This window comes from Euprymna scolopes, chromosome 29 (assembly GCF_053919585.1).
Source record: "Euprymna scolopes isolate OS-2025 chromosome 29, ASM5391958v1, whole genome shotgun sequence".
Classification (NCBI taxonomy): domain Eukaryota; kingdom Metazoa; phylum Mollusca; class Cephalopoda; order Sepiida; family Sepiolidae; genus Euprymna; species Euprymna scolopes.
The window spans coordinates 114,192,600-114,208,523 of NC_136510.1; the positions used below are offsets into that span (position 1 = coordinate 114,192,600).

A 15,924-nucleotide genomic window follows, 5' to 3' on the forward strand; every position below is an offset into this window, starting at 1 on the left:
AAGCCGACTTTGAAGATGTGAGGTGGCATGATGTGGCCTTCACTTGAAATCACACCAAAGACCATAACTGTGGTCGGAAACTTCATTGAGTTGTGCCTCCAAGTGTTGAACTGTTCGGATTTGTATTTTGAGGGTGATAGCAATGATTCTGTTGTAATAACTTGAATTGCTAGAGAGCACGAGTTGTACAGCGGCGCATCTCTGATCTCGCTCGTTGAACATTGTGTCACTTTCAGACATGATAGAAGGATCCTATCGCTATTTGGATTTGTACACAACTGGCCAACTAGTAGATGGTCTTACACAAAAAAGAAAACTGGTTTTCATCAAACAGAAATGGAATCATGTCATCTTTCTGGGGCGACAATTTTATCGTTTTACCCTGCATATATAAAATGGCTGAAAAACCAATCCAATCTTAACAAAACCTGGTTCAGTTGATTTCCAAAGAATAACTGATTTTTTTTTTACGTAGCGTTAAATATTAGTCATCCAGAGCAACGCCGAGCAAGAATATAACAACCTTGTGGGTCTTTGTTTTGTAGTATTTTACTTTTAGCTGGACATACATACAAACAATTTTCAATAGAATAGATTAGTTTTATTTTTACTTGAATAGCATTTTTTGTATATAAAGAACATTTAAATTTATAAAAGACAATGCAGAGGTGTAACGGATAAATACAAACTGATGCATGTTTGAAAGTCAAACACATGTCTGATGAAGAGAAATATTACAAAACAGATCTATCATCTGATCATACTGACACAAGTAAGAACACAATATATATATATTTATACATATATTTATATAATGAGAAATTGGAAAAGCTGAGAGCAAAGTAGCTATTCCTCTTTAAATATATATAAAAGGACAGATGAACTCCTTTCGGGGTCAACGACCAACTAGCTTCATGTATGTATATATACCGAGCGGTCAAGCGATACAATTTGACTCCCTCTGCTGCCTTGTAGGGCCTGCCTCTTTTGGCAAAGGCTAAGAGATGAAAAATCCTGAAATAAAGCCAATAAAACCCCAACAGCGGAACGCAAACCACCGGCAGAGAAGGGCATTACATGTCGGGCAGGCAGCAAAGCAGGTTTTTGGTGAATCAAAGACCCAGCAGCCTGATGCAACCTGCATCGTAGAGGCTACCTGTTTCATCCTTATTGAGCCACAGTAGAAGCAATACAGGCCAAAGTGAGTGTGCATGGCTTTCGTGCAACCACAACCACTCAAAACAATTTACACAGTGCGTGGCACTCTGTCATTTTGTCTCCCTTTTCTGTTTTCTATGTATTAATTTTTCTCAACCGATCCTCATCATCACCACCCAGGTGACAAGGGCAGGTCTGGATAAGCTGGAAGCCCTTAACTCATGACTACACTCAGGCGGCGGATCTGAGATGGTCGCTCCTTGGGAACTACTCCGTGACACCAGGGCTCAGTAGCTGGAGCCATGACTGAGCTGATCTATTGAGGATCACCACAACTCACCTGCATGGGGAGACCCCTAGAAAAAGTGAGGTAAACATCGGTCATGGAAAATCTTTCTGACCAGCTTACCACGGCTGGTGGACGTCTCACCAACATGGTCAAAACAAAAACAAAAAGATAATCATTTGTGCATGAAATATCTGCACCCTTCAAGACCAACCAAACACCTCCCACCTAGAACGACGTACAGCACTCATTTGCAAGGAACTTAGTCACTTCAATATTGATGTAGCGGCTTTTAGCAAGACCAGACTACCCAAAGAATGCAACATCATAGAAACTGGAACAGGATATACCATCTTTTGGAAAGGGAAAGCCCCTGAGGAGCCGTGTATATAACGTGTTGGCTTCGAAAATCTGCTCCCAGCTTGTACAACATTGTTCCGACGGCTATTACTGAATGCGTGATGACTGCCTGCTTTCCCATCACAGATGATAGACACATCACCCTAATTTCAGTCTATGCCCAGCTATGAGTTCAACAGACGAAGTCAAAGCTGCATTTTACACCTGGCTCAACCACACCATCCAGAGAGTGCCTACCAGTGACAAGCTTGTTGTGCTGGGTGACTTTAATGCTTGAGTGAACAATGACCACCGCCTATGAGAAGGGATCATTGGCCACCATGGCATCGAGAACTTTAATGCCAATGGACAGGTCCTACTCAGTTTGTGTGTGGAATACCAACTTGTTATGACCAACACCATCTTTAAGACCCGAACAGACAAAAAACAACATAGAGACCCTCCCCCCCTTCCCCGATCCAAACACTGGCAGATTCTGGACTACATTCTAACCAGAGCCAGAGATGGAAAAAATGTTTGCATCATCCGAAACATGCCCAGAGCAAACGACTGCTGGACGGATCACAGGCTGCTGATCTCTGGACTGATGGTAACTACCCCTCAACCACCTAGAAAGATACTCAACAATGTACCACACCGACGCTATGATTGCAACAAGCTCTGTGATCCACAGTTGGCAAAAAATTTCAAGGAAGCTTGCAAACGCCACCTTGCGGAACCTGTGGGCAAGGTTACCGTAGAGCACCATTGGACCACCCTTAGAGATGCCATGACGCATACTACGGAGGAAACCATTGGCTATGCAAACAAGTCAGAACTGGTTTGAGGAGCATGACAACATCATATCTTCTCTCATCGAGGCTAAACGTCAGATATGTCTGACTATGGAGAACCAGCCCACAGCTGCCAATAAACATGCTCACAAACAAGCTGTAGCTGAGTGCCAAAAAAGAATCCAAAAAACCCAGAACACCTGGTGGCAAAGGAAAGCTGAGAAAATACACAAGTACACTGACCCGCAAAATTTCTATGCAGCAATAAAAGAAATTTTCGGCCCCATTCGGTCATCAGTGATTTAAAACCCAGATGGACCACGACCATCACTGACACTGAGGCAATTCTACTAAGATGGAGGTCCCACTTTGAGAAACTTCTCAACGACTAGGCTGTTACCCCAAACAACCTCCTGCGAGTGACCCTGCTATACCATGTCCATCACTGGATGGCATTGCCACCCTCCATCCAGGATTTTAACAAAGCCCTGAAATGCATGAGACCTGGCAAGTCCCTGGACCTGACAACATCCAACTGGAGCTACTCACACATGGTGGCCCAGAGCTGAAGAATGGTCTCATGCACCTCATACTGAAAATATGGGAGACAAAGACCCTCCCTAGTGATTTCTATGATGCAACAGTCATAACAATATTCAAAAAAGGAGATCAGAAGAACTGTAACAACTACTGGAGTATAATCACTCCTGAGCATCGCAAGCAAAATATTCGTTAGCTTTCTCCTTGACCACCTCCACCTCCTCGCAGAAGATGTTCTTCTGCACATGGCAATTACAAGAAAAGAGTCTAGAACACCAGCAGCCCATTATGTTCATCTTCTGGGACTTAAAAAAGGCTTTTGACAAAGTACTCCAACCTGCCATGTGGGCAGTCCTCACTAGATTTGGCTGCCCACCTGCCTTTATCACCCAGGTGTGTGCCCTGCAGGAATGGTGAAGAGAGTACATCACCAGGACTCCCTCACTGAGCCATTCCCAATCAATAGTGGGCTGAAACAAGGTTGTGTCCTAGCCTCAACATGTTTCTCACTTTATACGGCAGCAATGCTAAATGAGATATCACCAGAAACGTCATCAATCAATCTCCGTTTTCGCATTTTCAACCTAGCACGGCTCCGTGCCAGAACTAAGACCTCCACATGCTTAGTGCAAGAGCTGCAGTATGCTGATGACCACGCCACCCCAGGTCAGACTGTACAGGACCTTCAGTCACTAGCAGATGCATAAAATGCAGCCTACGAACATTTTGGGGTGCAGGTCAATACAGAAAAGACCAGAATACTAGTCCAACACCCACCTGGACTCCTGCTCCCTAATACCACCACTATCGTAAATGGCCAATCACTAAAGGAGGTTGACCAGTTTCCTTGCCTAGGAAGCATCATAAAATCTACTCTCACATGTAAGAAAGATGTGGAAAACAGGATCAGAGCAGTCCACTCCGCCTTTGGTCACCTCAACAGCCACATATTTAACAACCACGCACTGAAATTGGCCACTAAAATGATGGTCTTCAAGGCAGTAGTACTCTCCACTCTTCTTTATGCTTGTGAAACATGGACATTGTACAAAAGCGATACAAAAAACCAGGAACACAAGCTGCGGCAAATTTTGCATATCACTAGGGAGAGCCACATCACTAGCTTGAAAGTACTGGAAAGGACTAAAATGACCAGCGTTAACGTAACCATCATTCAACATTGCCTCCATTGGGCAGGCCACATCAGTAGGATGGATCCTTCCAGACTGCCAAAAAAAAAAACCCCAAAAAACCTTATGTTGAGCTTGCTAATGGGACTTGACCACGAGAAGCATCTAAATGGTGCTATAAAAGCCAATTAAAGCGCACCCTAGCAATGACTAACATCGATCCTTCCTTGTGGGAACAGGCTGCCAGGGACCAGACAAAATGGAGGACCCTAGCACACAAAGGTGCTATGGACTTGAGTAAAAAAAAAAAAAAACTCCCTTATAAATATTGCCCGCGACTCCCCTACAACCTTGCAAGCCATGTAAAATATAGGCATCTTAGAAAATAGGGGACAGATGATGGATCCAATACTTGAACAAGAGTGAGCACCGATGACTATATATATATATATATATATATATATATATATATATATATATATATATATTGTATTAACAATGAATCTGCATAGCTTTTCCACTATTATATCTTAATTTGCTTCAGTTTATGTCTATCCATTACACCTCTGCACTATATATTTAAATTTCTTTTATACACACACTAGACAATGTTAAAATGTACATCAATCTTTTAACATATTTTCAGCACTCTAGAGGAAGCCCAGAGATTTTCCTGTGATGTGGAAACGACGATTTGATTTTTTTTTTATTCCAACGAGGCACGATGCCACTTTGATATAGGGGGCTACTGTCGGGGACATAAGTTGCAGGGATACTATGTAGGGAGCTGAGCAGTGAGATGTCCATTCACATTACACTTGAACTTCTGCATGTCAGTACAGTTGGGAAAGCAGAATCCCGGAAGGGAATTCCAAAGTCTAGCAGTTCTGAGGAAGAAACGATTAGAGTAGAAGGATTTTTTTACACCTAGGGATCTCTACTGTGTAGAGGTGGGATTTTGCTGCTTATTGGGTTTGTCGAGGGTATTTAAAACGAGGGGGTACAAGTGCTTGTAGTTCATTGGAGCATTCACCATTAGAATACTTGTAGAACAGGCACAGGGATGCAACATTACGTCGTAGGACAGAGGTTGAAACTTAGATGACAGTTTCGAACCTATCAGGTTGGTGACTCTCTTTTGAACCCTGCCCAGAAGCAAGAGACTAGTAGCAGATGCACCAGCCCAAATATGAAAAAAGTACTCCATACATGGGCGAATGGTAGCCTTATAGAGGTATAGGATAATTTCAGAGGTAAGTAGTTTTCTAGCATGGTAGAGAGAGCCCACCTTTGCAGCAACCTTGGCAATGCTCTCAATGTATCTGTTCCAGCTCATGTTCCCTGTGAACGTTAAGCTGAGAAGTTTGAAGGAAGTACTTTCAAGTAATGTGTTTTTGGCCATTGTTATTAGTGGTAGAGAAGGTTTCTTCTAATTATTGAAGGAAACAAGCTTAGTCTTGGCAGCATTGAATGTGACCATCCATTTTTGTCCCCATTCCACCACAGATTGGAAGTCTTCCTCCAGTGTTTCTGCCATTTCCTTAGATATGTGTTCATTTGTTTTTTGTTTTATTTTAATGAAAAAACTGCAGAGAAATTTTGTCATTTTTTTGGCTATTTTGTAGCCTTTTACCTCCCTGGGATCAAAGCTAATTTCCTGAAAAAATCAGATTTGCATATTACTAGCAGACCGCCTGGCATTGCCCGGTCGTAAAATACACATAAATATTATATTTAAATTAATGAAGAATTCTCATTTAAACAGAAATACCGTAGATATTAAACGTAACATCAAATTCCTTTATATAAAAATGAAGTAAAAAAAAAAAAAAAAAAAAAAAAAAAAAAAACGAAAAAAAAATTCAACATGTGCATGCGAGTATTGTTTTTTTTAGGCCAGCTTGACACGTTCTTAAAAAAATGTTTTCATACCTACATATTCTTAACAGATCATGTGAACAATTCACGCATCTGATGACCCACATGCACCAATTTTTCAATTTTGACCCCTTAGCAGCCCTTTTTCCGGATGAAAACTGATCAAAAAGTTTTCCATGTGTTTGAATACCCTATATATCAAGTTTGTAAATAAAAAATTCGTTGAGTATATAGTTTGAGAAGTGTCCTCACACACATACATTCTCACTATTATAGATATATAGATTGTTTTACTAAAGATGGTTTAATCAACGTTTGTTTCCCTAAGTTTTTTTTTTATTTAATTTATATTTAAACGCGAGTGTGAAAATGAAACAGATAAAATAACTAACCCTACTTTCAGCTCATTCCGTATACAGGGTAGAATGATAAATTTGTCGCCCCTATTCAATGTAGCTGCCTTCAGCCTTAATCACTGCCTTGATACAGGTCTAGAAATGGGAGCATGCCTTTTCCACAAGCGCCGGCGGGAGCTTGGCAAATACTCGGCATGGCAGTGATCAGGCTGGCTTTGGTGTTGTGGGAGGTCATGTTGGTGATTTTCTTGATATATAATCAAACGAAGCAGTTCAGTGGGTTGGGGGGGGGGCAGTGAAAGAAGGGTATGAAGTTGTAGCACTCTTTCTGAAACCAAGCATGGGTATCTTTGGATTTGTGGGCTGGCGCCAAGTTCTACTGCCACACCCAGGGTCTGCCAGCAGCCACCTGATTGCACCAGGGGACACCACACTCTTCAACACATCCAGGTAGATTTTGGTTTTGACTTTTAAGCCGATTTTGAAGATGCGAGGTGGCAAGATGTGGCCGTCACTTGAAACCACACCAAAGACCATAACCATGGCCGGAAAGGGTCGTCCGATGCGTTGAGTGCTCCGGATTTGCATTTTGAGGCTGTTAGCAATTGTCCTGTTGTTATAACTTGGATAGGTAGAGAGCATGAGTTGTACAGCGGCGCATCTCTGATCACGCTTGTTACACATTATGTCACTTTCAGACATAACAGAAGGCTCCTATCGCTCTTGGGATTTGTACACCACTGGCTTACTAGTAGATGGTCTGCAACAAAAAAAACAAAAAAACAAAAAAAAAAACCTTTTTCATCAGACGGGAATGGAATCATATTGTCTTTGTTAGGGCGACACTTTTATCGTTCCACCTTGTACATTGATGAAAACTCATTCTAGACTCACACAAAAACATATCATTAGGTTAAAACTGAGTTAATCAACGTTTGTTTCCCTATGATTTTGTTTCTAGATATTTTAATCACATAAAATACATGTTAAAATATTCCAGTTTTGCGATAGAGTTACGTTTAAAGAAAAAAAAAAAAAAAAGATACGATACAAAAAAAAAAAACCCTTCCATTCTATTAGGATTACAAACTGGATTTTTAAAGGGGTCTACTCCCTTAGTCTTTGTGTTTCTTATTGATTAAAGAAGGACACCGACAGCGTGCAGAAAGCATTTGTTGTTTGTTAATATCGTTTCAGTTTAATATATATAAATAAATATATTACAAGAAACACAAAAAAATTTGGTGACAATAATAGTGAATTGTACGCAACTAATAATAATTTTGGGAAGTAAACTTATTATTACATCTAAATCACCAGAGGAAAATCGACTTTTTTATGCAATCTATCACTTTTGGTGCACTTACACTCTCTGTCTGTTTATTAAGAGCCAAAGGTAATGAAGAAAAGAAAGATTGGAATCATACCTTATATACAAAAACGAATATCACCACAGCTAGTAATATTATTTAACCTTTAGCTATGGAGAGAGAGGAAGAGAGATGTTTTTTCTTGTTTTTTATTTTTATTTTAATAAGTCAAGATATACCAAAGCCAAAAGTCGCTAGATGCTAAAAAGCCTTTTTACAAAAGCATCGCCACTTATCAAGGCCAAATGGCCACTCGAGGATAAGGGTTAAAGAGTGTACAGTAGACAATTGGACAATAAAGTAATCGTTAGTAATGGAAATTCGGTAAATTTGTTAACTTAAGTGGAACGGCTCACCAAAAACTTTTTTACGTTAGACTGAAGACAACCATATTGTAGTCAGCTGGAAAGCAGGAAAATGGAAGACAATTCCATAGGCGTGCAGTTCTAAGAAAGAAGCTTTGTTCATGGAATCTTCGTTTAGTTTTAGGCACAGATAAAGTGGGGGGGGAATAATTGATAGTGCTTTCTGCTAGACAGGTGTTTCTTGTGAAAGTTTGGGGAGGGGGAACCATAGACTGAAGCTCAGTCGAGTACTTGTCATGAAAATAACGATAAAGCAGAGACAAACTCGCAGCATCTCTGTTTGTAAAAGCCTTTTACTCTTGTGGTTTCTTCCTGTAACATGGCCGTTTTACAAAGGAAATAAATAGATAAAATTTGGGTTGATACGTTTTCTTTTTTAACAAAAGTTTTCATATCGGCACCACTTTAAAAGTCTCTCGCTGCCACATGTCCTGGAACGCGTTCCTCGTTCTTCCAACCGCATGCTGGGCACAGCAGGCCCATTCTCATCTTTGCTTTTCCCGTCCGTCTCCTTCGGCACCGACTTTGTTTCTCCGCAAGCACGTGATGCTTTTTTTCTCCTTTTTTTATTTTCTTCTCACACACACACACATCCTAATTTGCATATGTCTTTTTTTCGACTACTGCTGCTAATCTCTTCACAGCCAGCTATCCTTCGCTGCTGCTGATACTTTCCCATGCGCTCATATGTACTATGTTCCTATTTACCTGCCTCCCCACAAGGGCAAAGTTAGACACAAGGTCGGTTTTTTATTGTCGAAAATCCATCTCCCCAAAAAGGGGCACTATGGATAGGAACAAAAATAAAAATTGCCTCAATTTAGAAAGATTTCTCCTCCACTGATCGAGGTTAGAAAAGGCAAAGTGTAGTATCAGAACAGATACTACACTTTGATCCTAGCCGAAAAGATTCCAACCTCAACAGTCTGGTAGAAACTCGGTCATTTCAGCAACCTTTTATCTGTTCTGAGTAATCCTATGTGGTTCACTCTTCCAGGCCTTGTCTCTTGTCTTTCAAGCAAAGTAAGTTCACTGCTTACTGTCTGTGGCGCCCTGACTGTTTTTAATAGGTCCAAGTACTCCTCCTTTAAGAGTGCTGGCTTGACTCTTCTTACCTTCTGACCTTGTGTCACATCTTTTTGCGGTATGAAGAAATAGTGTGTGGGCGTTCTGTTTCATGCATATATCAAGCAGAATGCCCACGCACTAGTCAACTTTTAGTAGTTCCATTAATTCCAATAAGTTTCCTCCTTTTTGACAAATTATGAAGAGTTGAGCACTGAGTTGTCTTTTCACATCAGCAAGTTAGTATAAGAAAGAAAGCAGGAAGGAAACGGGGGGGGGGTATTCCAAAGTCTATGAGTCTTAACAAAATGAAACAAGCGAATACATTCCAAGAAATCAAATAAATTCTTCCAATAAAAAAACAGAGTCAAATACCATGCTGCCTCTCTGAATAGTAAAAATGGTACAGAATTGTTCTTATTTCCTTTCCCATTATCCTCTTTGAGTCCGCAGCAAATAAAAGAACAGCAACAATTGATCAAAAAAATTAAAATTTTTATAACAGCAACGTCTTTTCCACTGCTATATGGAAGTGAAACTTTGCATCTCAAAATCAGCCAAGAGAAGAAATTAGATGCGTTTGATTCCAAGTGACTTAAGATTCTAGGGATCAAATTGAGCAGTCAAGTTACCAACCAAGAAGTAAGAGATTGGACCAAACAACAGGTAGTATCATTAATAATTTGCAAATGACATCTAGGCTGGCTCAGACATACTCTAAAATTGGTTCCAGAGAGAATTGCCAACCAAGTTTTTCAATGAACCCCTGATAGAAAAAGAAGAGGAAGACCAAAAATGAACTGAAAGAGATTTGATTGTAATGGGAAGAAGCTGGAGTGACGATGTTGATCTAGCTTCGGATAGAAAATGTGTCGCAAGACGTGGGAGTTCTTAAGTCCAAGTTCAGTTTGCTCATGCTCAGAATCCGTATATTACTATTCTCAAACATTAAATATCAATAAAGGGAGGTAATTTACTGTTCATAAATGACTCGTTACCTTGTTCAGACAAATTTTTACCAGCTTTGTAAGGACATTTTGCAAGCACAAAAGAGCAAAAGTAAATTTACATGGTGATCTAGTACTTTCTCTGGAGTAATGATCTCACTGTTAGCAAAAAAAGACACAAAAAAACAAAACAAAAAACAAATTGATTCACAAGATATGAGAAAGCAAGGTGTTAAATATTTAGTATTGGTTTTTAAAAAATTCATTAATTACAATGTTTGTTTGGAATAATGATAATGACTTTCGAAAAATTGAATTTCAACTAAAAGCAATATTGTCTATTTAATTGTCATGTCGAAATTAATAACATATCCAATAATCACAAAAAATGATAAAGTACAAATAATCCTTTGAGATGAGTAATTTGTGTATTTTTTTATTTGCAAACTGTTATCCTCATCTTCATAGTTGTTGTAATTACTGGGGCTACAGTTATGAGACTCAGCATTTCTATCCCATCGTGGTTAATCACCTGAAGAAGGCCAGAGGATAAGTTGGCCGAAACATGGTCAAACAACAACAACAACAACAACTATAAAGATGAGGACAACAATCCGCAAATGAATAAATAAATAGAAAATTAATTATCAATAAAAACAGTTTTGGAAGAAAAAATACAAGATATTCTTAAATAATAATCAGACAAGTTTTTATGATAGCAAGGGAGGTAACTGCTTGAAGTCAGGGGATTTCAAAATGATAATGGCGGATTGCTGGATCGCGAAAGCAAATGTCTTATGTAATAACTAGCTGTATTATACTCGGCATTGCCTGGTCAAAACATATTGCCAAGTGGAGGGTTTAGTCACATACCATTTAATACCTTAACGTGTTATGAAAAGTGACCACATGTTGGATATAGGTTAGCAGAAAACACATCTATTTTGGTCTATGAAAATCAAACGTGAAGTAACTCTCCTAACTTAACGGGGAAATATCTCTTATAGTATCTCTACAATTATATAAATGCAACTTTGTGTGTGTGTGTGTGTATGTGTGTGTGTGTGCGTGTGTGTGTGTGCATGAGTTCATTCCTTATAGACTCCGAAATGGCTGAACAAATTTTCTTTAAAATTTACAAAATTTTAGTGTATAAGTTTGAGAGTGATCTTAGTTAAATTTTGTCTCAGAATACCCCCAATAATTACCGATAATCGAAATCATTATTTTAACTATCATCAGCAAAGCCATTTTTTCCATATCGTCGCTTAGCAACAATGATAAAACAACGAACCGTGAACATTCTACTGCGGGCAAGTTGATAGCATGTTTTTTATTTGTGCATGGCGTGGTCTGTAGGTTCAAGCTCTGCATGTAAATTCTTCTTTTTTTTCATTAACTGCAAAGAATTTTATAAGACTTGAAAATTTACGTTTTTTTTTGTTTTTTTTGCATAACATAGTCTGTAGGTTCAAACCCCGCACATGAATTTCTTAATGTTTTCTTTTTTTGTTAACTGGAAAGAAGTTCATATATTTATAAAAGAAACAGAAGATTCTCTAGAGTGCAATGTAGAATAACATATATTTTGAACTAAGTTATTGCATAGAGGCATGTGAAGCTTCCTCCCGGGCGATTTCATGGATTTCTATGACAAAATTTTGATTGATCATCATTCGATCCCGGGCAGCGTTGGGTCTCGCTGCTAGTAAATAATGAGCCTACTTTCGATTTTAAACGTAACTTTTGTTAGCTATTAATAATTGAAAACAAGTAAATTAAATATAAATTAAATTTAAAATAAATCAACTTTAATTAATATTTATAAATAGAATAATTAAAACGATTCTATTACAACAAATAATTAATAAAATCAAGTTAATTATTAAAACAGACTTTCTTTAACGTAATATGCAAATGAGGTTACTCATTGAATGTATATTTCTTTTGAATAAATAGTATATATGGAAATAAAAGTGTATATAAGTTCGTTTTTAGTATGAAAATTATTTTATGAAACAGTATACCTTTTGTATGTATTAATCAAATTGTGAATAAACAGACAAGAATACAACTTTATTATAATAGATGTTGCAATATAACTTCAACATTGCTTTTAGTTAAAATTCAATTTTTCGATTTTCGTTATTATTCTGAACAAGTACCCTAATTACATACAAGACCATTTTTTTTAATGAAAAAAAAAAGTTTTTTACAGGAAAATTTTTTAAAAGAAAATATCAGTGACTCACCTGTATTTTGTTTCTAAATTTTTTGTTTGTTTTTGAAGCTGACGGAAATCCTATAAAAAGGAGGAAAAAAAATTATATTATTTAACAATTTAGTTGGAATTAGTTTTTAACAATTGTTTATAAAAATAAAATTAATAAAAACGGTATTATTTGAATTCTTCAGATTACTGTTCGCATCTTGAGTGTTATTTGGACAACGTTTCGACGTTTTGTATCTTGCCTAACTACTAGGTAAAATTCAGCAATAAGTGACACTTTTCTGGAGTTGTAGGTTCAATTCTTGGTGCAGGTAATATGAAGAATACAACTGAAAATTGCTTAACATTTCTACTTGATCATAGCTTATGGAACCAGAGCAGGCTACTCCTGTAGATCAAATAAAGGGATCCATTCCAAATTCTGTGTAGACTTCGGAGTTTAACAAAGAGATTCCCAAAGTTGACCACATATACTTAAAGATCAAAGTGTAGTATCTGTTTTTCAGATGTTGCACTTCTATTTCTTGTTCTCGTTCGGTGGAGGATCAGTCCTTCACGACTGAGACAATTTTTTATTTTTGTACCTTTTCTCCACATTAAAAAACGACCTGGTGTCTAACTCTGTCCCGTGGGGAGGCATTGTAAATAGGTACATATACTTAAAGATCGGAGATTACTGCAGACGAAACATTGTGCAAATATCATTCACAATTAGAACAGTAGCTTGAATAATTCAAATAATAGAAATTATCAATCCTCATCAAAAAAATTCAGAAACATAAAAAAAAATGTCAGAGGTCGATCCTTGGACCGTTATTATTCCTGATATTTATAAATTACCTCCCTGATAAAATTGTGTCCAAGATGGGTATATTTGTTGATGACACTATGCTTTATAATAGACATGTGGGGAAAACGAATGTATTCATATTTAAGGCAACGGCAGACTCTTTAGGAAACAACCTGTAGTGAAATAAAGCCGAAAATGGATGGCAACATTTAACAGTACTTAGGGCCAGGATCAAAGTGTAGTATCTGTTCTGATACTACACTCCAATTTTAGTTCTCTGTTAGTGGGGGAGAAACCCTTCACAGCTGAGGCAATTTTTTATTTGTTTCCTTTCTTCACATTAAAAAACGACGTTGGTGTCTAACTCTTCCCTCGTGGGGAGGTAAAGTAAATAGGAACATTTAACACTACTAAGATTATTTTTTTAACAATTACAAAAAATTTTTGAACCATTAATTGTTATGACAAATGATGCCCTAACTCATCATTCAAACTCATCGGCTTAACATTTACAAGAAAAATTAATAGAAACATTTTTTTTTTTTTAAACTCGCGTTTACCAAGACATATCACCACTTAGACGTAAGGGGCTACTATTTGGGACCATGTCTAGAAAAGATTAACAAGATGTTGGTTTACGTTACATTTAAACTTCTGCATATTAGTGCAACCAGAGAAGGAAGTAGCAGGAAGGGAATTTCAAAGTCTAACTGTTCCAACATTGCCAAGGCTGTTGCAAAGAAAATGGGCTCCCTCTACTGTGCTAGAAAATGACACCAGAAAATATTCTACATCTTTACAAAGCCAGAATTCATGCATAGAGAATTGCTGTCATGTGTGGCCTGTTATGTAAACGCCGGGCAATGCCGAGTAGAAAGTATTTACTCAGCTTATTAGTTTATCTATCTACCTACCTACCTACCTACCTACCTACCTACCTACCTATCTATCTATCAATCTGTTTGTCTATCTGTCTACCGAATTGTTTATCTATCTAGCAGAGTAAACAACCGATTGAATTGTGGGAAACAATTAAGTTTGAGTGAGCATGCAGGTGCAGAAAGGGTCCAAGGGTAATGTTGTGACAAGTGACAAACTCTGTGACCAATCAAGTTGCACTGGAAGGTATGCAAATGGGGACCAGATCTGATGTTTCAAGGGTTCCGATTTGAATAAGCAGAATTAATTTTTGTGAATTTGTTCTTCGATGCCAAAAAGACAAGATGGGTTAAACAGACTCCTCCATAAGGGTCTGCGGTTTTCAAATGGATGCAAAGAAACCACAAGCCAAAGATCGCCATTCACTGTGACGAAATGCCTGGGAGTAAATAAAAAATATATAAAAACATACAGCGTCTTGTGTCTATCTTGCATGCGTCTTTTTTGTAATAGAACCAGCTCCACAAAGACGTCTACGAATCTCCCAGAGGCCCAGCAGAAGACAGGTATGTGGAAAAGATAACAAAGTATCAAGGACTTATGTATGATATGAAACGAAATTGGAAATTAAAAGACGTTTCAATTATACCAGTCATCATAGGAGCAACTGGGCTTATGAAAAAGAACTTTAAAAAGTACATAGCAAGCATACCCGGTGAACCAAGTGCAAGTGAAATACAAACGATTGCACTGAAAGGGACGGCTAGAATCCTGAAAAGATCTCTTGGTTGGACTCACTAAAATAGGGGTAAATGTCAGACATCTGGTTGGATGTCCCATCCCCTAGAAGAAAAAGTTTAAGAAAAATGAAAAAAAAAAAAAAGAGACAAAAGGAGCACGGCTGTTAAGACAGACACTTAGAGACTAGACGATCACGGACCGTTAAGACAGAGTTAAATAAAGAATTAAATAGACAAATAGATAAATAACATAATAAGCTCGATAAGAACAAAACCATATCATAATATATATAGCACTAGTCTCACACTCTTAGACAAAGTAAAAAAAACAAATCAACAATCTAAAAGGTCCTGCACTATCGGCCAAGCTCTAACTCTTGCCCCATTGCCACAATTTGGCATCCCTGTGCTTGATTTTTTTTTTTTTCGGTTTCAATTATAGCTGATGACACTCATATCATATATTTTTTTTTATAAATAATTTTACCAAGAATTCTTCATAAGTTTTGGTTTCGGTTATAGCTGATGACACTCAAGTCATATGGACATATTTTTTTATTTTTTAAATTACTTTATAATATATCAGAATCGATAGAAAATTGACTATAATAATATCTACGAAACCTGCATAAATTAAAATATATTTAAGTGTATTTTACGACTACTTTAATGGTATGTGCTCTGATGAAACCATAGCACTTGTGCCTCTTCGATGTAAATACTCCTGACTAACCAAACAATTAGCAAAATCCCACCCCTTCACTGTTGAGGTCCATAGATGGCAGAAAGCCTTATACTCTAATATTTTCTTCCCTTGAACTGATAGACTTTGGAATTCCCTTCGCGTTTCCTGCTTCCCTGACTGTACTAACCTGCAGAAGCTTAAATATACTGTGAACAGACATCACGCTCCTCAACTCCCTAGTCTCCTCGTAGACACGATGCCAAATAGTAGCCCCTTATTTTCAAGTGGCAATATTTCTTGTGAAAAAAAAAAAAAAAATTTAATTTGCATATTTCAATTTGGATCAATTCAGTTGTAAATGTATTTGAAAGA

At 37.8% G+C, this 15,924-nt stretch overlaps 1 protein-coding gene across 1 annotated transcript in view; it reads right to left on the reverse strand.

The window, feature by feature from the left end:
• Positions 1–15,924, reverse strand: part of LOC145252823 (phosphatidylserine synthase 2-like) — a 132,608-nt gene that overhangs the window by 46,104 nt on the left and 70,580 nt on the right. The window contains exon 2 of the mRNA XM_080112795.1: positions 12,481–12,530. The gene's annotated coding sequence lies outside the window, so the exon portion shown is untranslated. The remainder of the gene's footprint in view (positions 1–12,480; positions 12,531–15,924) is intronic.